The sequence below is a fragment of the Bos grunniens genome, chromosome 14, assembly GCF_055505025.1.
Source record: "Bos grunniens cultivar Pamir isolate PY7600 chromosome 14, Bosgru_T2T1.0, whole genome shotgun sequence".
Taxonomy (NCBI): domain Eukaryota; kingdom Metazoa; phylum Chordata; class Mammalia; order Artiodactyla; family Bovidae; genus Bos; species Bos grunniens.
The window spans coordinates 60960019-60983897 of NC_141178.1; the positions used below are offsets into that span (position 1 = coordinate 60960019).

Below are 23879 nucleotides of genomic sequence, written 5' to 3' on the forward strand. Positions count from 1 at the left end.
TCTAGCTAAGACCTCAGTGTTACTGTCCGCAGGAGGTTCAATGTGCAAACAGATGGCACAGATTAGGTGGTTTCCCAGGAGCGCTCTGGGTCACTCGAGTTCCAGCGTTAACGAGCTGCATGTTTGCAGGTTCTCCTGGAAATCCCGCTGCCCAGGGGGAGACAGGAGAGGACGGCTCCAGGGCCTGTGACCCGGGATCCACGCCCAGCATTGTCATCACCCAGAGAGGCCTATTTAGAAAGGCTGCTCCTTACATTACTAACCACAATTAAAAATGCATAAGAATTAAATATGGCTTCCTAGGTGGCTTAAATGGTAGAGGATCTACTTGCCAATGCGGGAGACCTTGGTTCAATCCCTGGGTTGAGAAGATCCCCTGGAGAAGGGAATGGCTACCCTCTACAGTTTTCTCGCCTGGAGAATCCCATGGATAGAGGACCCTGGCAAGCTACAGTCCATGATGCTACAAAAAGGTGGACATGACTGAATGACTGAGCATGCACGCATATCAATTAAATACATTAAAGAAATGAAGATTGGGTTGGGGGGAAATTTTAACCTTTCAATAGATACTTATTTTGAAACGTGAACATGGGAATCCAGATGCCTGGGGAACGAGAGGACACTGCCTGGACCTACCTCCTAGGAATCCTGAGCGAACAGGCAGCCCCAGGTGGGCAGAATTCAGCTTCTGTTCAGTTGCCTGAATGCAGTGCAAGAGTCAGGGCTTTAGAAATCCTCTCCCACAGCTGGTGGCCAGGTGCCTTCAGAAGTAATTAAACACCCCTCCCTTCGGCAGCAGAAACCCCCTCCTTGAAAACAATGCCAGGCTCTTGGAAAAGAAACACTAAGAGAGGAGGAGAGAAGATAAAGGACCCCGATGAGGTAGGTTTCCTTGAACAAAAGTGGGATGCGCTGAGGTTTGGTGACCTCTGTCTCAGTCTGAGATGCCCTGAGGGGTTCTTCCTGTGAGGGGCCTGGGAGTGGTGGATCAGGCGTCTTGCGGGGGGACACACACCCGTGGTGATCATTGACGCTGCAGACCTGGCAGGCGCTGCACGGCTGTGATCTTAGAGCACAATGAGAGTTTACGAGCCTGGCACGCTCTTCAGTTGTGGACTTTACCTAAGTCAACAAAGCCATCTGTCTGGTCCAAAGTTTTCTTTTGTTTTGTACTGAAGTAGCTTCTTAGGAAAATGGCTAAGTTTTCAGCTATTTTAGGAGAAACAAGAAACACTGGCTTGCTTTTCCCTTTGTTATCTTTAAGGAAAATAAGCCCTTCATGCATTGGAGAAGGAAATGGCAACCCACTCCAGTATTATTGCCTGGAGAATCCCAGAGACGGGGGAGCCTGGTGAGCTGCTGTCTATGGGGTCTTGCAGAGTTGGACACCACTGAAGTGACTTAGCAGCAGCAGCAGCAGCAGCAACCCCTTTAAAATAAAAGAGTAAAGAAGTATCTACAGAATTCAAGTCAGCAGAGTGGACCTTTATTTTAAAGAAAAATTATATGGTGGTTTGAGGATTTTTAAGAAATTTCATTGAGATTTTGAAGTGTGGTACAACCTAATGGGACTAAGAAAAATGATTTAAAATCACATATTTTAGAAAGTCATGTTATATATAATTTCTCTATCTATAAACTTTATAAACTGATATAACCACAATTAAACACTCTGCACTGCAAATTAAAAATTTCTCTCCCTGGGCTAATGCATTTTAAATTTCCTTAAGTCATTCTGTGAACTGACTGAGAGGTTTTCTCACACTTTTCAGTTTTATAGTTACCTAGTCATCCCCATTGAGGGTATGTGTCATCATAGACTGAGACCATAAATCAAATATGGGAAGCTGCGGTAAGCTGCTCAAATGAAAACCAAGACAGTTTTCATTTTCAGATTGAAATTAGCTATGTGAAAATTTGATTCAAAATCATAAAGAACTATTTTGTTTTTTAGTTTTTTTTTTAGCTCAGGAAAATTCAAGCTTCAAAGTTGTAATGAAAACTTAATTTCTTTGGGAGATTAGCTTATCCAGATAACATAAGGCTCTTAAAATAAAATGGCAAAAAAAATATTAACAAAAGTGCTTTTGGATACATACAGATTGTTAGACTAAGATTTTTAGATATCCAATTTCTTGATCAAATGAAAGTGACAAATAGACGAGTTGGTAACTTACCTAAACTATTTAAATTTTGTCAGCTTCCTAAGAGACAGAATATTCAACCAAAAAGATGTGGGATGTATAGGAGAACTGGGATGAAGATGGTGTATTACTGTGAAAACTACCCCAAAATTTCCATGTGCTATCCTTTGTCACTGAGGAGCTTTAAATGCTAAGAGCCACGAGGTGTGGGGTTGACTAGCTCAGTCCAAAAACGTCGTCAACACTGAACCACTTCCTCCATCGCATTTCACTTCTTTATCTTGATGAGTAATTTGAAAATCTTGAAAATATATCTACCTCCTGGATAGAGACTTAGGTCCTACAGGAGTCACGAACCCAAACAGCATCTTCCATTGACAAAATGCACAGGAGGGGTGGATTGAGCTAGAATTCTACCTTTAAGTATTTACACTATTTGAGTCATGCTGAGATTGTCTGAGTTTAATAGAGGTTTCAGAAGCCAAAGGGTCTGTGTTGGCTTCGGACAGCATCGCTCATTTCACAAGGTCATCTTAAGCAGCTTCTGTAGGACTTCTGTGTAGTGGGAGCAAGTTTGCAAATGTATTGAGTATCTGTAGCATTTTAACAAATCAGGGAGAGCATAACCTAGGTTATATTTTGTTATCTGTGCAAATCAGCAATTTTACCAAATGTTAAAAAAATTTTTCACAGTGTCTCAAAAGATCAGGTACATTGTTTCATGTTTAAGTTGTTTACATTTATTTAGGTGTCATTATGTTAGTTTCCATACTTCCTTAAAGGGAGGACCTTTCAAAATGTCACTGTCAAAGTAGTCATTGTTTAGAATTCTCTTGAGCCAAATAAAAAAAATGATGAAGGCTCATTTTGCCTATCGGATTTAATATTTATTTTCCTGCTTATCACGTTCCTAGCCATGTAGCTGAAAGGATAACTTTGTGCACATAAACCAATGCAAAGTTACTCATGCAAATGTTTTTGTAATTGCTGGAGTATGTCTCTGGCTGATTTGACTGCTATTTTGGATTTTTTTTTCCTGTTCCGTTTTATTGATGCACTTGCGTTCCAAGTAAATTTCCAGAAGTCAAATACATTTCAAGTTTAACACACCGCAAAGTATTTTTCCTTGATTCCAAAATAACATATTATCCACTAAAAATTCTATTCTGAGCGAATCTTCAAAGATATTTCAGATAGCATTCAGAATTTCAAGCCACATTTCAGAATTTATGAAGTCTGTGAACTGATTTGAATCTCTGCCAAGTGCTATAAAAGTTGACCTTTAAAGTTTTACAAATGTTTGGTTATTTTTCTGCTCTTTCTGAACATTGCTTGAAGCAGAAGTAAGGCATTTTCAAGAAAGAGTCTAACCAAAGTGTTTTGAAAGAGATCCTTATCTTTTATTCTTATTTACGTTATTTCTATAGCAACCAGTGTGCCAGGGTATTTGCTTTTCAAATATATTTGGTTACAGGTATTAATACGCCCCAGAGCTGGTACAAACTGTTTAATCCTAGAACTAACCATGAACACCTGTCCTGAACTTTAATGGTAATAACTACATTGTTATTTTTTAGAATTCATAAGCAGGACAATAAGAAATTGCTGTTTGAATAGAGAAAAAAATGAGTTGCTGTATTTTTGGTAAACAAATTTTGCTTCTGAATGAAAGCCGCACCAGCATAAGGCTGAGGCTGGTGGTACATGTTTTCCCATTGCCATTTTCCTAGGGATTACATATTTTACGTTTGTTCAATACTGATGGTAATCTAATCAGGAGACCCCAGACTGAATTCTTTGGTTTGGCTTTTAAGGACTTTGCAGTTCATTTTTTATTATTACTGTTGTATTTATAATCAGAGTCTACACTATTTTTGAAGAGTAAATTTAACATAGTTTTCATTTGTGCATCTTAGAATCTTTATAAAAAATAGCCAATTTCCTTAGAGATGTCAGTATTTGCCACTTACTCCATTGTGCACATGTACAGCTGGGGCTGGTTTTAAAAAAACAATGTGCTTTAAAAACCAAAAAATAAGGGAAGACTCATCTTTAAATTTTTTTTCTTCTAACGAACTCCTTGCATATTTTGCTCGACTTGGATTGTGGTTAATAGTCTTTATTTACAAAGTCAAATTAATCCACAGACACAAGCCTGAATCTTTTACACAGCAAAGGAATTTTTTAAGACTTTAATTTTCTCTCTTGATTATTCTCTTAACTATAGTACAACTATATCGATCCTTTTTTCTTTCCCTAATCTCTTTTAAAAATTTTATTTTTATTTTATTGGAGAATAGTTGATTTACAATGTTGTATTAGCTTTGTGTGTACAGCAAAGTGATTCAGTTTAAATATATATGTATTTTCAGGTTTTTCCCTTATAGGTTTATTACAAAATACTGAGTATAGTTCTCTGTGCTATACAGTATGTCCTTGTTCTTTATCTATTTAATATATATTAGGGTGTGTGTATGTTAATCCCAAGCTCCTAGTTTATTCCTCCCTGCTTTCCATTTTAGTAGCCATAAGTTTGTTTTCTGTCTGTGAGTCTGTTTATGTTTTGTATATAAGTTCATTTGTATCTTTGTTTTAAATTCTGCATGTGTGTGATTTTATGTGATGTTTGTCTTTCTCTGACTTACTTCACTTAGTATGATCACCTCTAGGTCCATCCACGTTGCTGCAAACGGCATCATTTCATTCTCTTTTGAAGATGAGAAGGATTTCTGTACTAATCCAAATAGGACATGGTTAAAACTAGTTTGAAAACTATTGAACCCAGAGACAGCATTATGATAACTGAGCATGGATTTTGTTTGTTTGTTGCTGTTATTTTGTGTTTAGCTTTTCCATGAACATTGATTTCTAAAATAAAACTCATTCTAGTTCATTTGTGTGCTAGATATTTAAAGTCAGTAATATATGTGTGAATTTTGCTTTTTTAATAATAGGTTAAATAACTAAAGGTAATATAAAAACTAATGCTGTGTCAAATACTTCACCAAATAGTGCTTTATAATAAACCCTCCTAGATTCCCCCCCGCTTTTTTTCCCCCTGATGGTCTTTGCTGCCCTCCCCTCCCCCCAGAAGTAAACTTTGAAGCTGGGGAAGGGGTACCACGGGTTCTTACTGACATCCCATTCTCTGGATTTTTATTTGCTGTTTATACTATTGACCAATAACACCTTCTGATGAACTAGGTGATTCTAATGGCACAGATATAAAAAGCAATTAAAAGTCTTCACTGCTCTATAAAATAATATAATAGTCATTTAGAACTTTTACAGTAATTAATGAAAGATGTCCAGCTTTCCACCAAAGCATGTTACTTACTTTCTGACTGTGTCTCATGAAGAACTGAGTGCAAACCACCCGCCCATGATAAATAAATCTGTGTACATTAGCATGGAGGTTTTGAATACGAACAAACAGGGAAAAAGGAGAAGTTGCTGCAGGACTGAAGTTGGAATCACGTGACTTCAAAGTTTGTGGAAAGTTTTTCCCCTTTTCTTGTGTTCTATGTGTGCGTCAAGGATCCAGAGGTGAGTCCTTCAAAGTTGTCAACTTCGTTTCTCTTCAGCTGGTTTGGAGCTGCTTTTCCACCTGCTTTCACAAGTAAGATTTTTAAACAGTTTTAAAAAGACTGATCCTCTGACTTTTTTCTTCAAAATTTAGATGGAAGTGCAGCTGTGGTTTCCTTGTTAAGAATTCTTCTTTTTCTGCCTTTAAATTTCTTTCTGAAATTTATTGGGACATTTAAAATTTTTATTGCATGGGTAAAAGAAAAAAAAGTCTTTGTAGTGTAAGATGATTGATGCTTGGTGTGCTACGCTGTGTGTGTTTGACTAGTTTGTGCTGAGTTTTAAAGGGAACGTAATAGTCACTGCCTTGTTCTGCCTCACCTTGTCTTGTTTACCCTTGGTAACTGACCCTGGAAGAACATTGCTCTATGTGTCCATAAACGCGTGTACTCAAGCTCATTACCCAGTCCACACTGGGCACTGGGGATGGGAGAGCATGTCCAAAATGTGGCTACTCTTATTAAATTAGGAAATATATTTTTCCAAACGCAGTGAGTCACTCCCCTCTCGGGAACTGCACCGTCTTACTCACCAGCACATCAGCCACACGGCTTCCTCAAGTCCTGAGACACTGCCCAAGTCTCTGCCCCCAGGAGCCTCCCCGGCTGGTACCCTCCCCCACCTCCCCCAGGACTCGTGCTGGAAACGAGAGACCCTCATGACCTCCCGGTCATGGGTCTCTTAACACGTGTCCTTGGGCGTCTCATGGATTTGTATTTTGGTCACTCACCTAAATTTAAGAACCTCATGGGACAAATACTGTCTTGACTTCTTTCAAAGTGTTTTTCTATAGCTAGCTGCCCTGAAGTGGTGTCTGTTGCATGAAAAACAGACATTCAAAGCATTACTGCTGAAGGAGTGAGGTTAAATGTCTCTTTATTTGTAGACAATTCATGTAGTTTTCTGATATCATCAATGCTCTTATGAGTTCTGTGTATTAATTTTTGACTCTCATGGTAAATAGCTATCCCATAATCCAAGTAAAGTTTGTGTAAAAATATCTTCTGTCTCCTACGGAAGGAAAGGTGTGGCGTGACTGCTTTTTCTCTAAAATAGTAACTCGCAAAACTAGTTGGTAAAGACCTCTGTGGGGTATGATCACTCACTTTCATTACTATTAAACCTTAATTCATTCTTTTTTTTTTTTTCCATTTGTTATGGAGAATAGTAGATTAATGGTTGCCCAATAAAAAAGCGTGCATGCTCAGTCGTGTCTGACTCTTTGTGACCACCAGGCTCCTCTGTCCATGGAATTCCCCAGGCAAGAATACTGGAGTGGGTTGCCATGCCCTCCTCTAGGGGATCTTCCCAACACAGGAATTGCACCCAGGTCTCCTGCACTGCAGGCAGATTCTTTACCACTGGGCTTCCCCCTAACCATTGGACCGCCACAGAATTCCCTGTGTCTGCTATTAATATTTTGATAAGGATGCTTTTAGGTGTTTGAAAGATTGATTTCATCCCAGGATCCATGTATCTCTCAGTCAATGAACATTTTTTTTCCCCTAGTAGCAGCCAGGAGAAAAGCCTCACTTTTTGTTGAGAGGTGAGAATTCTGTCTGAACAGTGAGGTGCCTAGAGCTGGTGCAGATCTGATTATGTGTCTTTCTTGAACCGGAGGCGGAAGCAAGGTTATCTGAGGAGGGCCCAAAGTCTCTTTAGAAAAATCTGGGTGCATGGCAAGGCTCTGAGTCTTTTGTCACATAGAACATGGTCACAGACGTGTTATCTCTCTTCTGCCATTGAGTTATTCAGATTTTCTGTTTCATTTTTGGTCAGTTTTTAGAGAATGTATTTTTCAATGAAATTTTCTATTTAATCTATATTTTCATATTTAGTGGCATAAAGTTGTTCACAATGTTATTACTGTTTAATGTTTATAGTAAGTATATCAACAACCTCTTTTTTCATTGTGATGATTATAATTTGTATTCTTTCTCTTTTTTTTTTTCTTTTTCAATCTAGTGTATCAATTTTGCTGGTCTTTCCAAAGAACCATCTTTTAACTTTGCTAATTTTCTCTCTTTAAAAAAATTTATTGATTTCTGTTCATTTATTTCCTTTTTCCTATTTACACTGGGCTTATTTTTATTTTTTAAATTCATAAAGTGGAAACTTAGTCACTGATTTAGAACTTTCTTCTTTTTAATATAGGCATGTAAAGCTATAAATTTCTCTCAAAACACTTTAGTTACATCTCCCCAATTTTTATGTTATATTTTAAATTCTGATTTTCTAGTTTCCCTTGTGATTTCTTCTTTGATCAATGTGCTGTTTAACTGCTAAAAATGTGAAGATTTCCTAATTATCTTATTGATTTCCAATTATATTCCACTGTGGTCACACAACATTCTCTTTGGGACTTTAAACCTTTTAAATCTGTTTAGACTTGTTTTATGGCCCTACATATGGCCTATTTTTTCACGTACTGTGTGCACTGGAAAGGAATGTGTATTCCATAATTGCACTATAAATATCAGTCAGAACATATGGTTGGTATAATCTTCAGTCACCTGTGTACCTACATTTTGTCTAATTGTTTTTATCAATTTGCAAGAGAAGAGTACTAAACATTTTAAGTATAGTTATATATAGGATGGCTTCCCAGGTGAAGCTAGTAAAGAACCTGCCTGCCAATGCAAGAGCTGTAAGAGACTCAGGTTCAATCCCTGGGCTAGGAAGAGCCCCTGGAGGAAGGCATGGCAACCCACTCCAGTATTCTTGCCTGGAGAATCCTAAGGACAGAGAAGCCTGGTGGGCCATGGTCCATGGGGGTCACAGGGAGTTGTACACGACTGAACATGAGCATCTCTGTTAATACTTTCTGTATTTTGAAGTCAGTTTAATCTGGTGTTAATATGTCATCATTTCAACTTTCTTATTGTTTGTATGGGATGTCTTTTTTATCCCTTGACATTTAGCCTGACTGGGTCTTTATTTTAATAGATGCTTCTTGAGATATATAATTTGTCTTGCTCTTTTTGTTGTCTGACAATTTCTGCCTTTTTGTTGCAATGCTTAATCCAGTAACTTTAAATGCAATTATAACCACATCACTATTATTAATGTATTATTTAATCTTCTATGTTTTCTATTCCTTTGTTATTCCTTTCTTGCTTTCCTTTGGGCTTTTGCATATTTGTCAGAATTCCATTTTAATGTGTCTTCAATACTGTTTTTCTTAGATCAGCGTTTTTCCTAATTAAGTGTATCTTAACTGGTTGAAATATGTTTCCATTTTTTTTTCCTCTCAAGAACACATCAAGAATATACTTTCTAAGCCTTTTCTTTTATCAAAATATTCATTCTGTGCAAATCAGTGATTTTTAGTATATTCACAAAGTTGCATAGTCATCAGCATTATCTAAGACTATTTATTTAAAGTGCCATTTAGATTTACTATAGAATGATAAAGAATAAAACAATAGAATGATATAGAATAAGCAATGTTTATAGCCATTTTTAGCCATAGTAAGAATAAACATTTATTTTATAGTTTTGGCTCTGCTACCACACATCACACAAAGATGTGTGACTTTGTATCAATTACAATATTTTTTTCTGAATATTAAATTTCTTTTTAAATAACCTAAGACTGTTTAACTGCAGAACATTTCTAGCAACCCCTAAAAACACCCTGTGCCTAACTGTAGTTGCTCTGTATTCTCCATGCCCTCAGTTTCTGGTGACCTACAACTTCGTTTCTGTCCCTACAGATTTCCCTGTTCTGAACACTGGGTGAGAACAGACTCATGTAATATATGACCTTTTATATCTGGTTTCTCTCACTCAGCATAATGTTTGCAAGACTTACCCATGTTGTAGCATGTGTGAATGCTTCATTCCTTTTTATGGCTGAGTAATATTTCATTGTAGGAAAGAATGCATCTTGTTTTCCATTCATCTGTTGATAGACATTTAGCTTTATGCTTTTTGGATATTATAGACAATGCTGTCATGAACATTTATGTACAAGTCTTTTTGTGTGTGTATATGTGTTTTCATTTCTCTTCGGTGTATATCTAAGAGTGGAGTTGCTGGGTTGTAAGCCTGTCCTTAGAATTTCATCTATTAGCATCACACATGAGAGATAAGACAGATAATAATACTACTTGGGGTTATAAAGCTATTTTTTAAAAACAAAGTGCATATTTTTCTGTAATCAGTATCTCCCTACAAGATGTATAGAGAGTTTTTTCGTTATCTCAAATTCAGGGAACCTCCAGTGGTGTGGTCTTGGGGAGAAAAGAGGTTTCGATGTGCCTGCAAATAGCCCTCTATCCAGAAGCTTTGTGTTGAGTTGTGTGCTCATGTGTGTGTGCTTTCAATTTGCTTTCATCAACCTTACTTTTAAAGTGGAAAAATAAGTCTTTTTCATGAGAAGTCTTCTAAGATTCTGGCACTTGATTTTGGAAATAGCATAAGTTAGTGTGTGTGTGTTTGTGTGTGTGTGCGTGCGTGCGCGCCTGCTCCGTCACTCAGCCATGTCTGACTCTTTGCAACCCAATGGACTGTAGACCACCAGGCTCCTCTGTCCATGGGACTTCCCTGGTAAGAATATTGGAGTGGGTTCCCATTCCTTCCTCTGCGAATCTTCCCAACCTGCGTCTCCTGCATTGGCAGGCAGATTCTTTACTGCCAGCGTCACCTGGGAAGCCATACATATATGTGTGTGTGTATATATATATATATTTTTTTTTTCTGTAGTTATTTTATGGGAAGTTGAAAGAAACTGTGACAGGGCAGATGCCATTGGAGCTAAGTGTTTGGGTTCCTCTTTTTTTTTCTGAGGTTAGTCCATGTTCTGAGTCAAATAGTGAACCTATACTTGCATGGTTAAGAAGGGTCTCAACAAATTGACACTTCAGCGCTGTAAGGGGGCATCATACTGGGACCCTTTTAATCATAGTTGACCTGAGAGTCTTTTTTAAGAATTAAAAAAATATATATTTATTTGGCTGTGGTGGCTCTTAGTTGAGGCATACAAGATATTTTAGCTGTGGTGTGTGGGTCTAGTTCCCTGATTGGAGATCAGGGCCCTGAATTGAGAGTGCAGAGTCTTATGCACTAGACTGCCAGGCATGTCCCAACCTTAGCTTTTAAAATTCTCCTAAATAAGCCTCCATGATGGAATGCAAGTCTGCCATTAAACATAGTTGAAAACAATACATTCATTAAAAGGATGTTTGGAGACAAGGAACAGAGTCAGATTCAGTGCATTATAGCACTCCGCCGGAGACGGAGTGGAAACACTCGGGAGGGACAGAGCTCTGGAGCTCTGGAGGCTGACTTTGGGGAGGACGTCAGCTGTTGGCTCTCAATTCTCAATTAGTCTGAAATAGTACATTCCTATTTAAATTTACTGGGCTTTATTTATTTTTGCTTTTCCAATAAAAGTATCTTTAAAAATATTTTCCTTTATTACATTGAAAAAGTGAAAGTGTTAGTCACTCAATCGTGTCTGATTCTTTGTAACCCCATGGACTGCAGCCTGCAAGACTCCTCTGTCCATGGGATTCTCCAGGCAAGAATACCAGAGTGAGTTGCCATGCCTTCCTCCAGGGGAACTTCCCAACCCAGGGATCCCCTGTATTGCAGGCAGATTCTTTACCATCTGAGCCACCAGGGAAGCCTTATAGGTCAGAGGCAACTGCCATAAAAAGAAAATGCATTTTGGTCTTTGCCACAGTTTTCTGTATCAGATGCAATGTAATCTATATTTAGAATCACTAGAATGCGAACCCCTTGAGGAAAGTTCAATCTATGTGCATCTGTGTCTTCAGGGCTTGGTGTATTGCCTGCTCATTCCATCTTACTCAGCGTTTACTAATTACTCACAACTTGCCAGTCTCTCCTGTAGGCCCTGGGGAGAAGGTTGTCAAGACAGTCATAGGACAGTCACACTCAGGCCCCTGTCTACCAGGGAACAGACAAGGAAGACTTCCTGGAGGAAGCGCCACTTGTGAAATCTGAAGCTTGTGTGAACGGGTCTGTCCAGTGAAAGGGGGCAGGGAAGCTGTCTCAGACCAAAGGGAGGGCATGATGAGGGTCAACAGGCTTAGGGAGGGTGGTGTCCTGTGCAATGAGAAGAGGAAGTGGTGACGGTAGGAGGGAAGGGCCCTGAGCTGAGGGAGAAGGTGGTGTTTTATGCAGAAGCAAGAGCAGGTGAAAGGGTTTAATCTGGGAAGTGATAGAATCTATCTAGCATTGTAAGAAAAGCCCACTCTGTTGTGGGGGGACAGTTAGTTGGGGGTACGTGGGTGCTCATTTGTTGGGACTGTGGCTGAAACTCCGTGACAGCAGGAGGCATGAAGAATGGACAGGGAGGGGGATATTTCGAGACATTCTGGTTGGAAATAGCAGAGCAAAGCTAGTTATGGCCCCCAAATTAATAAAAGCAAGAAAAAGGTTGTAAACAAAGCAGAAAATCTCATTTTTCATAACCTTAAGTCCTAAGTGATGAAAATATCTGCCAAAAGCTTGGGCGGAATGAAGAGAGACACAGGGAGTGGAAACATATTTCTGAAAGTTCGTGTTAGGACACATTTTCTGGCAGGTGGTGGCACAAATCCGACGGGTGTAATCCATGACCCCCTCCATGGGCTGGCAGGGTTGAGGTCCCTGGAATCTGCTGGTTCCATGACCCCTCTGCACCACCCAGAGTGGAGGGGGCCTGGGAAGGCAGAGACCCCAAAGATGTCTTTATAAGGGATAGGCTCTGAGGTGTCAGTCAGCTTTCACAGTGCATACATTAGGCATTTATACGTGTCAAGTTCAAGGCCTATGCATCAAGGCCTGTGGAACTTCCCTGGGGTAAGCAGCCTACTGCCACCATGGTGGGTGGGTAGGGGAAAGGGCAGGCCCTCTAACTGAGGCTTCCTATTGCTTGAGGCCACTCTCTTATTTTTCCTCTCAAAGCAAACAGCTTGGCTAGGAGTAATGGATCCCATAAACTGAATAAAAACTGGACAAAAACCTAGCCTGAGACCTAGATACCAAACAACAAAAAAGTAGAAATTTACAAAACAAAAACCATTTCAAGAACACGTATGAAAGAAAGCTGCTAAAGTGTAGATACTTGATAGGTCTCCGTAACATAGAAAAATTACGTTTGTACTTATTTAGTAAGAAGAGATGCTAAAACAGTGGAAGGAAATATGGAATGAGCTGGCAGAGTTTGGGAAAGAATGGGAACTTAAAAAGAAATGCTAGAAATGGGAATTCCATGTATAAATCAGAAGAATTTGGCACTTTTGACCTTGCAGTTATGGTCATGGAGGACAGATATTAATAAACACATCAACATGAGCAATAACAATTTAAAAAGTTTGGACACAAATTGAATGACGCGGAGCAAAAGAGAACTCTGAAGACAAGGGTTTTTTTTTTTTAATTTTATTTTATTTTTAAACTTTACATAATTGTATTAGTTTTGCCAAATATCAAAATGAATCCACCACAGGTATACATGTGTTCCCCATTCTGAACCCTCCTCCCTCCTCCCTCCCCATACCATCCCTCTGGGTCGTCCCAGTGCACTAGCCCCAAGCATCCAGTATCGTGCATCGAACCTGGACTGGCATCTCATTTCATACATGATATTTTACATGTTTCAATGCCATTCTCCCAAATCTTCCCACCCTCTCCCTCTCCCACAGAGTCCATAAGACTGTTCTATACATCAGTGTCTCTTTTGCTATCTCGTACACAGGGTTATTGTTACCATCTTTCTAAATTCCATATATATGCGTTAGTATACTGTATTGGTGTTTTTCCTTCTGGCTTACTTCACTCTGTATAATAGGCTCCAGTTTCATCCACCTCATTAGAACTGATTCAAATGTATTCTTTTTAATGGCTGAGTAATACTCCATTGTGTATATGTACCACAGCTTTCTTATCCATTCATCTGCTGATGGACATCTAGGTTGCTTCCATGTCCTGGCTATTATAAACAGTGCTGCGATGAACATTGGGGTACACGGGTCTCTTTCCCTTCTGGTTTCCTCAGTGTGTATGCCCAGCAGTGGGATTGCTGGTTCATAAGGCAGTTCTATCTCCAGTTTTTTAAGGAATCTCCACACTGTTCTCCATAGTGGCTGTACTAGTTTGCATTCCCACCAACAGTGTAAGAGGGTTCCCTTTTCTCCACACCCCCTCCAGCATTTATTATTTGTAGACTTTTGGATTGCAGCCATTCTGACTGGTGTGAAATGGTACTCCAGAAAAATAAATGACCCAATCAAAAAATGGGCCAAAGAACTAAATAGACATTTCTCCAAAGAAGACAAGGTTTTTTAAAAAATCAACACAAAGAGCATTCAAATACACAAGAAATCACCCTTAATTTAAAAAGTCCAAGGGCTCCTCAATGTTGGAAGCAAAATAACAATGTCTTCTGTCCCCAGAAAAGGGACTTGCCAGCACCAGACCTGGGGCAAGCTCCCTGATTCTCTGCATCTCATTTTCTTCCTGTTTAAACTGGAAATCAGAGTGGTACCTTCATCTCCAGGTTTGGAAAACCAAGCTCGTTAATTTAAGTAAAGTGCTGAGATTAGTGTCTGGAGCAGAGCATGTCCTGTACTCTTCTTTCTTCTCAGCTTTCTCTTCCTTTTTTTTTTTTTTGTTTCTTTCTTAACCTTTTTATTACTGTTACTGTTTACCGAGTTCCCAGAAGATTGGGCCAAGAAAAGAAACAAGCTATAAAAAGATTGGAAGGAAGTGAGAAAATGGCCATTATTTGCTGCTGACTTGATCTACTTAGGAAAATCAAGTAAAAATTGAGCCAGATTTCCAGACACAAATGAACATACAAGATTCTATCATGATCCTCCATATCACTATTGATCATCTAGAAGAGGAACTGAGGTCCTTTCAATTAAAATAGCAAGAAAACTATAGAGTTTATGGAAAATTACCTAGCAAAGAACAAATCATGTCTTCAGGGGGAAAATTGAAAACTATTTTAAAACACTTTAGAAAAACTCAAAAAAGATTTATAGTATACTCGTGTATAGGATAATTAATAATGATAGAAATGTTAGTTTTTCCAAATTAGTTTATGCATTCTATTCAGTTTCAAATAAAATCTCGGCAGATACCTGAGGACACCAGGAACATTGATTCTAAAATGTATATGAACCAATAAGGGCCCCCAAAAAGGTGAGACAAAAATTAGTCTTTAAGGCTCATTAATCAAACAACAGACTTAAGCATAAAACTATTTAAAAGAAACACAGCCCACGGGGTCGCAAAGAGTCGGACACAACTGAGAGGCTGAACTGAATGGACATAAAATAATGGTTTATTTAACCAAAATTAGGGAGGGATGGGAGGAAAGGTGGAGGAATTATAATATGCAAAATTACTGATTTTTCATGGTGAATCTAATGCTGGAAAGTCAGGAAATAGATCTCAATCGTGGATTATTTACCTTCAAACAATGAAGAACTAGAATTAGGCAATGTGAACGAGCCGGGGAAGGGACGGGAAGGAAGTGGTGGTCATTCAGCAGAATTTCAGAAACGCTGATTTCAAGGCTGCTGCCCACTTTCCAGGTCTATACATGGAGATAATAGGGAATTTAACCTGCTCACAGCCCTTCAGGATTTGGGGCCTGTTTCCTAAGGTGAGTGCCTCTGCATCTTCTTGTAAAATGTAACACCCTCTTGACTTGGGGCTTCTGGTGTGCAGCAGACAGAAGAGCTTCTGGTTGCCAAGCAGTTACTGCCCCCAAAGGCTCGAAACACAATAAAACCAGGAGGCAGGTGCCTGAAGAGTAACGGTGTTTTCTTCTGGGACAGCAGGATAGAAATAAGAAAGGGGCTGTGAGAAATGACAAGACATATAAAAATGCTGTCTGATGCCTGTAGGTTTGATGCATGTACTAATTCACTCAAGTACTTCTCAGGTAGGCCTTTCAGCTGGGTTGCAGCCTGGGGAGCTTCGTCTGGGTGCATTCAGGGCTCGGGTTATCCAACCCCCGTGTGAGCTGTCATTTAGGTCCTTTGGGACTATGCGTTACCAGATCAAGGACAAGTGACGACTCGTGTTTGTGCTCAGTCATGCCTGACTCTGCGATCCCAGGGACTATAGCCCACCAGGTTCTTCTGTTCATGGGATTCTCCAGGCAAGAATACTAGAGTGGGTTGCCATTCCCTTCTCCAGGGGATCTTCCTGACCCAGGGGTAGAACACTGCAGGCAAATTCTTTACCCAGGGAAGCCCTCAAGGACAAGAGGTCCGATCAAATGTGAATTTCGGATAAACAAATAATCATTTTGTTAAATTCAGTATGTTCCATAAAGTATCTGAGACATCTTTAAAAAATTTATTGATTATCTGAAATTCATATTGAACTGGTGTCCTGTATCATTATTTGCTAAATATGGGCCACTTCATCTGAGGTAAATGAGAAGCTGCCAGAGGGGACAAAAAAGAAAGGACTTCTCTTTAAGAAAAGTGAGCAGTACTTTCTGAAGCTGATCAAAACTGTGAGATGCTTTGGGAAGATTCTTTCTTGGAAACAAATGAGATTTGGGCTACATAACCATGATAGCTTCCGGGGGAGGGCCGAGCAGTCGGACAGGCTGCTGAGACGAACGCTTCACTGGGGCAGTCTCCGCATATCATGGGGAGATAGACACTGCTGCCTGTGAGTCTTGGGCCCTGGCAGTTGAGGAAGAAGAGCGGGAGGAAGGAGTCAGGACCCAGACCCACAGTGTTGATTGGCCTTGGTCCTCATAGCTCCAAAAAGAAACAAGATCTCGATAAGCTCTATGAGCTGAAGTCCAAAGCAAGACAGATTATGAACCAGTTTGGTCCCTCAGCCCTAATCAACCTGTCCAATTTCTCATCAATAAAACCGGAACCAGCGAGCACCCCTCCACAAGGCTCCATGGCCAGTAGCACTGCAGTGGTAAAGATCCCAGGCACTCCTGGGACAGGAGGGCGTCTCAGCCCTGAAAACAATCAGGTATTGACCAAGAAGAAGTTACAGGACTTAGTAAGAGAAGTGGATCCTAATGAGCAATTGGATGAAGATGTGGAGGAGATGCTGCTGCAGATTGCTGATGATTTTATTGAGAGTGTGGTGACAGCTGCCTGCCAGCTTGCTCGGCATCGCAAGTCCAGCACCCTGGAGGTGAAAAATGTCCAGTTGCATCTAGAACGCCAGTGGAACATGTGGATCCCAGGGTTTGGCTCTGAAGAAATCCGACCCTACAAAAAAGCTTGCACCACAGAAGCTCACAGAGAATGGCGTTGATCTGGAAAACAACCAAGAAATAACGCATGGAAAGCTCAGGGGATGGACAGCAATGTATTCGGAGATACTTGAGCTGAGACCTCAGCCATCTCATCCTTGGGTTTTTTTTTTTAATGCTTTACAGAGAAGCATATTTTTTTATTAACAGTGCAGCAATATCTATAATGACTGAGAGGATCTGCCAAAAGAATAAAGCCTCCTACCCCAACTTCCAGTCCTTGTTCCCTGCCGTCTCAAAGAAGAGCAGTGTATCTTCCAGAGATTTTATTTGTGGTTTATTATGTAAGTGATTGAATAGGGGACAAAGCATTATGGTCTTGTTTGGTCAGAGAGTATTAATATTAGCAAGATTTGTAGAGGTTTCTGTTCCCTTCTCCCCCACCCCCTTCTCCCTGTACTTTGTAATGTCAGTGTTTATATGAATATGACTTTCATTTGCTTTTCCAGAATAAAGAAGTTATTAATCGGAAAAAAACAAAACAAAACCATGATAGCTTCCCACTTGGTCTCAGACGCTTCATGTAACCATGACGTCATTCCACCTGATCTCAGATACCTCATGTAACCATGACATCATCCTACCTGATCTCGGGTGCCTCACGTAACCATATTTATACATGGTGATGGAGTGGGTGTTTTTCACAATTTCACAAGCTGCCTTATTTTCTCTGCAAAACACACACATCTGCACCTTCAAATTTCTGCTCTTTGGCCCATTGACTATCTTCTTTAATCGATGGAACCAGTGGGTCTAGCCAGATTCTCTTTTCTCACTGAGGAGGGACAGTCTCCATGTGTTCTTAGTCAACCCGGCATGTGTCAGGAACGGGAGGGGGCGACTGGATGGACCTCAGAGATGGTGATCCAAGTGCAGGATAAAACCCTTTAGTGAAAATACAGGGTTTTGTGGAGGGAGGGTTTTGCCCCTTTGGGGGTGGCCCTGATACATTTCAGCATCTCTCCTTCTTCCTTGTGTGGCTTTGCGCTGGTGCCTGGCTGAGTTGCAGTTCTTGATGCTCTACATCTTGAAATTCAAGAAGCACAATTTTGGGCAAATAATCTTTGAGCAAATCAGTTACGTGGAGAATTGCTTCTGCTTCCTCTCACTGTCCCTGAAAATAAAGGAACAGATCAACTATCTTCTTTACAAAGTGATTTTGAGGATGAAGTAATATCTATTAAATTGCTTTGAGAGCAAAGTTGACGGTTGTTCTGTGAGTTGAGTAAGGACATTACTAAGTTTTGTTAAGATTTCAGTAAAGATGGCTTATTTCAATTGACATGTAACTCTTCAATGCATAGAGTTTTGCCACATTTTTATAGCCCTAATATAAGTAATTATTAATTGCTTTAGTAGTTTAGAATTAACAGCAGTTCTTAAGACCACTGTGAGTTTCAGCGAAATGGTATTCTATTTAGAAAGGAAAGAAATGTTTGTGTATGCACAAGGACAAACTGATCCGAGATTAAAAATTTAGATTTTATTTTTTACTTAAAGGACAAAATTTATCCCTGGCTTGCTCTTTGAGAAATAGAGTCAATATTTTCCCAAGTTGATCAAAATGATCAGATGCTTTGGGAATATATTTTTCTGGAGACAAATAAAATTTGGACTCTGCGAACACAAAGTCATCCTGCTTGATCTTGGGCATCTTTGTAGTTCTGGGGCAATTTATCTTTGTCTGGAATGAAATGCTAACTAAGAAGGAGTCAGTATGGGAAGGAAGTGGAATAAGACCAGGACTTAGAAAGTGACTTTCTCTGATTTATTTGAATATACTCAAAAATGTCAATAACTTCCAACTATTGGTCTGTAAACATTTGTTATCCATACTGCAGCTTTCCAATTCTGTATTGTCACCAGGCTGTTGTTCCAAAGTGGAATTCCAGTCATGTCATCCCTCTGGGTCCTTTCTTCCCTTCCACAACATGCCCTAAGGCTGGAAGCTGGAGTGCCCGCCAGATATTGACCCTGCCCTCTTCTGCCTCATCCCTGAGGCTCCGTCCTCACCCATGGGGACCCTCATGCTGGTTTCCTATTTTTTGACAGCTACACAGAACCACACAGATGACCTCCGTCTGAACAACTGCAATGGTCTATTCCCGGTCCTTCATATTTCTATCAGAAAAACAGCACTGGTGATCACTCTCTTTTTCATCGACCTTAAATCTTTTGAGGATCTTGTCTCATCTCATGGCTTGAAATATCATCTATAGATCCTTAGCTCCTAAGTTTATGTTTACAGCCTGAACCTTCTCCTAAACTCTAGGTTCATGCATCCAACATCCACTGTGATATTTCTATTTGGATGGCAGTGATGAGAGATATCTTACAGTTAGCAGGTCCAACACTGAGCTTCTGATGTCTAATTGTTCTCTCCAAAATTTTGTCCTCGTTTGATTGCTACACCAGTAAGTGATCATGTCATTCTCCTAGTTTCTCAGGGCCAGAGTCTGGGGTCATTCTTCACTGCCCTCTTCTCTCACGTCTCAATATCCGAACCATCCTTGAAGCTGGTCAGTGTTGCCTTCAGAGGCACCACGTCCCATCACTTGGTCCAGGCACTGTCACTGCTCTCTGGCCTCCCACCCACCTCTGCCTCCTGGGTGGGCTGTACCGACCGAAGCCAGAGTGACTCCTGCAACCAAATGACAATCAGATCCAATGTCTCTCTGCTCAAACTTCAGTCATGCTCCAGTTCCTTAGAAGGAACATGGTCCAGTATGACTTGCCCTCCTCTATTCTCTGACTTCTCTCTCTCCCCTGATTTACCAAGTTTCTAGCCATGTCTTTTTAACTTTAATTTTATTGAGCTATAACTGACATGCAGCACTGTATAAGTTTAAGGTGCATAGCATAATGGCTTGACATACTGCTGCTGCTGCTAAGTCGCTTCAGTCGTGTCCGACTCTGTGCGACCCCATAGACGGCAGCCCACCAGGCCCCGCCTTCCCTGGGATTCTCCAGGCAAGAACACTGGAGTGGGTTGCCATTTCCTCCTCCAGTGCATGAAAGTGAAAAGTGAAAGTGAAGTCGCTCAGTCGTGTCCGACTCTTAGTGACCCCATGGATTGCAGCCTACCAGGCTCCTCCGTCCATGGGATTTTCCAGGCAAGAGTACTGGAGTGGGTTGCCATTGAGTGCAATGATGACCACAACAGCTCTAGAGAACATCCATTACCTCATATAGTTACCCAGAGATGTTTTTCTCTTGTGTTGAGAACTTTTAGGATTTATTCTCTTAGCGGCATTCAGATGTACCCACATAGCAGTGTTAACCATGGTCCTCATGTTGTATATTACCTCTCGAGGACTTATTTACCTTGTTCAGTCACTGAGTCATTTCACTCTTTGCAACCCCAGTAACTGCAGCATGCCAGGCTTCTCGGTCCTTCACTATCTTTTTATCTTATAATTACCTTGCAAGTTGATGCCTTTTGAACACTTTCATTCAAAACTCACATCCCACCTATGGTTATCACAAATCTGATCTCTTAGATTCCACATATGAGCAAAATAAAATGGTATTTGTCTTCTGATTTATTTCACTTAGCCTGATGTCCTCAAGATCCATTCATGTTGGCAGGATTTCCTTCTTTTGATGGCTGAGTAATATTCCACTGCTTACATGGATCACATTTCCTTTATCCATTCATTCATCTGTGGACCTTGATGTTGTTTCCATGCCTTGGCTATTATAAATAATGCTGTGATAAACATGGGCATCTCTTCAATGTAGTGATTTTGTTTCCTTTAGATAAATACCCAGAAGTGGACTTGCTGATAAGGTGGTAGTTTTATTTTTAATTTCTCAAACATGTCAGCAAGCTCCCACTCCCAGAGGTCCCTGTGGCTGGAGTAAGTTCTTTATCCCAGTGGCCCCAGCTCTCTCCCGCCAAGGAGGGGAGGGTGGGATCAGGGGGCGCTGGGGAGATGAGTTCCCTCCAGGAGGCTAGTGGGCCTGTAGCATAAGACTTGGGAACTTGTAGGATGGCTTCCTGTGAACAGCATCCACGTTGCTGCAGGTAGAGACCATGGCTCCTCTTGGGGAGGGGGGTGGGGGCGCAGGCAGGGTGGAGGAGGGAGGCAGAGCTGGTGGGGTTTGCTGATGCCTTGGGTTGAGGTTTAAGGGAGATAAAACAAAGATGACAGGAAAGGTTTAGGATAGTGGAATTACTTTTCCTGGAATGAGGAAAACTCAGGGAGGATGGGTGTCTGGATCAAGAGTGAGAATTGGGCTTATTCAGGGAAAAATGTCAATCAATTACTCCAGTAGAGATATTCAGCCAAGATGTAAAGTGTAGACATATTCAAAAATATGATCTTAAATGCTTTTTCCTGCCTGACATTTCCATGTGGTTAATAAATACATTTGGACCTCACATTCATTTGCCTGGAAAATTGTCTTCAATATGACTCATAGGACGTGCACGTCCTGTGGGCTCTTATGAGACTAACAACCACACAGCAGCCTTGGGCCAGGCTGTTCACAAGGAACGATGGTGACTCTGCATCTCCTGCTGCCCCACACACCCGGAGGAGCCCACAAGGGGCTTTTATTCTAAAGAGACTAGGTGGGCATAAAGAATGTGCCCCCCAAACAGCTTTATAGTCCTGGAAAGTGGTGGGCATTGTAGGGTTTGCTCCAGTCCTCATCTCAGGAGACATGAGTTGGTTTCAGTTTTGATTTAAGGTTCCTCATTATATTAATAGTTCATCGGTTTTACACTTGACACTTGGAGGAAGAGAACTTCTGTGTTAGGGTCTACAGTGACTACTCTTTGGATCTATCATCTGGGAGGCAGTGAGCAAGGGAACAGCAGTAGGAAAAAACAGAGATGTGCACATTATTATTTTTTTAATGGCGATGCATTGTGCTGACTGAGCCCTTTCACTCTTGCTCTGAATCAGGAGAGACACCAGGATTTGGGAGCATCTGAGGGTCTTATGCGGAGAAGGCAATGGCATCCCACTCCAGTACTCTTGCCTGGAAAATCCCATGGACGGAGGAGCCTGGTGGGCCACAGTCCATGGGGTCGTTAAGAGTCAGACAAGACTGAGCAGCTTCACTTTCACTTTTCAGTTTCATGCATTGGAGAAGGAAATGGCAACCCACTCCAGTGTTCTTGCCTGGAGAATCCCAGGGACGGGGGAGCCTGGTGGGCTGCTGTCTATGGGGTCCCACAGAGTCGGACACGACTAAAGTGACTTAGCATAGCAGGGTCTTATGAACAACATTCATCAGTTAATCAGTAAAAGCCTGTGCGATGCATGAGAGGAAGGTGAGGTAAGAAGCTGCTTGAAATGGTAAGGCTGCTCCCCCGTCTTCTGAAAGCCTCTGAAACAAGTTCTGGTACAAACCAGAGAATATTCTTTATTTCCAAGTAAAATTTAAAAAAATCACCTCCTCCACAGAATTATTTTCCCTGCAAATATTTCTTGTCTTTTTTAGGAAGAGGAATGGTCAAGGTTACTGATTAAGCTAGTTAATCAAATAATTCATTTTTGGTGGACTTTGGAATTATAACTTTAACCACAAGTAGTTCCCTGATCAGTGTAGCTTTTGACTGATTCCATATATCAAGGGGTTGTGTTGACTTTTTAAAATAAAATATTTAAAAAAACACTTTATTACCGACTCAATGGACATGAGTTTGAGCTCCAGGAGTTGGTGATGGACAGGGAAGCCTGGCGTGCTGCAGTCTGTGTGGTTGCAAAGAGTTGGACATGATTGAACGACTGAACTGAACTGAATTTAAAAAATATTTATTTATTTATTTGGCTGTCAGGTATTAGCTGTGTCATGCTGGATCTTTCGTTGCGGCACATGGGCTTTCTAGTTGTCGTGTGGGCTCAGGAGTTGTGGCACACGGGCTTAGTTGCTCTAGGGTAAGTGGGATCTTAGTTTCCCGACCAGGAATAGAGCTGGCATCCCCTGCATTGCAAGGTGGACTTTTAACCAGTGGACCACAGGGAAGTCCTGTGTTGACTTCTCTAAAGTGTGAGGATGAGAAGCAGGGCGGGATTCAGCTTTACCAGCCTCTCTGTTGTTTTCCTCTCAAAGCCAAAATGACACAATATTTTTGCACCTGGGATTAATTTTTATTTGAAATCTAGTTCTGAAATAAACAAGAGGGGCAGTTTGCTTCCACTTTGAGAAATTTGGCGAAGGTTAAGTTATCCGAGATTCAAGCCAAGCCATAGTAAATATGCTATTCAATGGATAGACATGGTCTCCATTAAACTTTTTTCTGCTAATTGCTATTTTCCACCTACAATTTCTTGCAGATAATTTGTTGGAGGCCCTAATTGTGGCTTCTGTTAAATCCTTTGAAACTCGGGCTTTTAATCCTATGCTTTACAAATTGTTTTAAAAGTACTGATCTAATTAAGTAAAATGATGCAAATATCACTTGCCAAAACCAAATTTTTCTTGTCTAATGGACACTCTTTGCTCACATCATAACTTTAATTAAACTCGTGGATTCTGACATGCATCGGCAAGTGTGTCTCGATCTTTGTAGCATCCCTATCCGTGACCTTGGAGGGTGACTAGGGTTGCTGGCATAGGAGTGGGTCCAACGGTCCAGCCTGAAAATATCATTGAAGTGAAGTGAAGTGGCTCAGTCGTGTCTGACTCTTTGTGATCCCATGGACAATGGCCTACCAGGCTCCTCCATCCATGGGATTCTCCAGGCAAGAGTACTGGAGTAGGTTGCCATTTCCTTCTCCAGGGGATCTTCCTGACCCAGGGATTGAACCCGGGTCTCCTGCATTCCAGGCAGACGCTTTGACCTCTGAGCCACCAGGAAAGTATCATTAATAGCGTGCTTTTTTGTTTGTTTGTTTGTGGAGTCACTGGAGAGTTTTTGTGTTTATGAA

The 23879-nt window shown here is 40.7% G+C and overlaps 1 non-coding gene and 1 pseudogene across 1 annotated transcript; one reads left to right on the forward strand and one right to left on the reverse strand.

Moving 5' to 3' along the window:
* Window positions 1-16285: 16285 nt before the first annotated feature.
* On the forward strand, window positions 16286-17205 carry LOC147359513 (transcription initiation factor TFIID subunit 12 pseudogene; annotated as a pseudogene).
* A 6531-nt stretch (window positions 17206-23736) lies between these two features.
* Window positions 23737-23809, reverse strand: TRNAS-GGA (transfer RNA serine (anticodon GGA)). The gene has a single exon. It is a non-coding gene; the product is annotated as a tRNA-Ser (tRNA).
* Window positions 23810-23879: the final 70 nt, after the last annotated feature.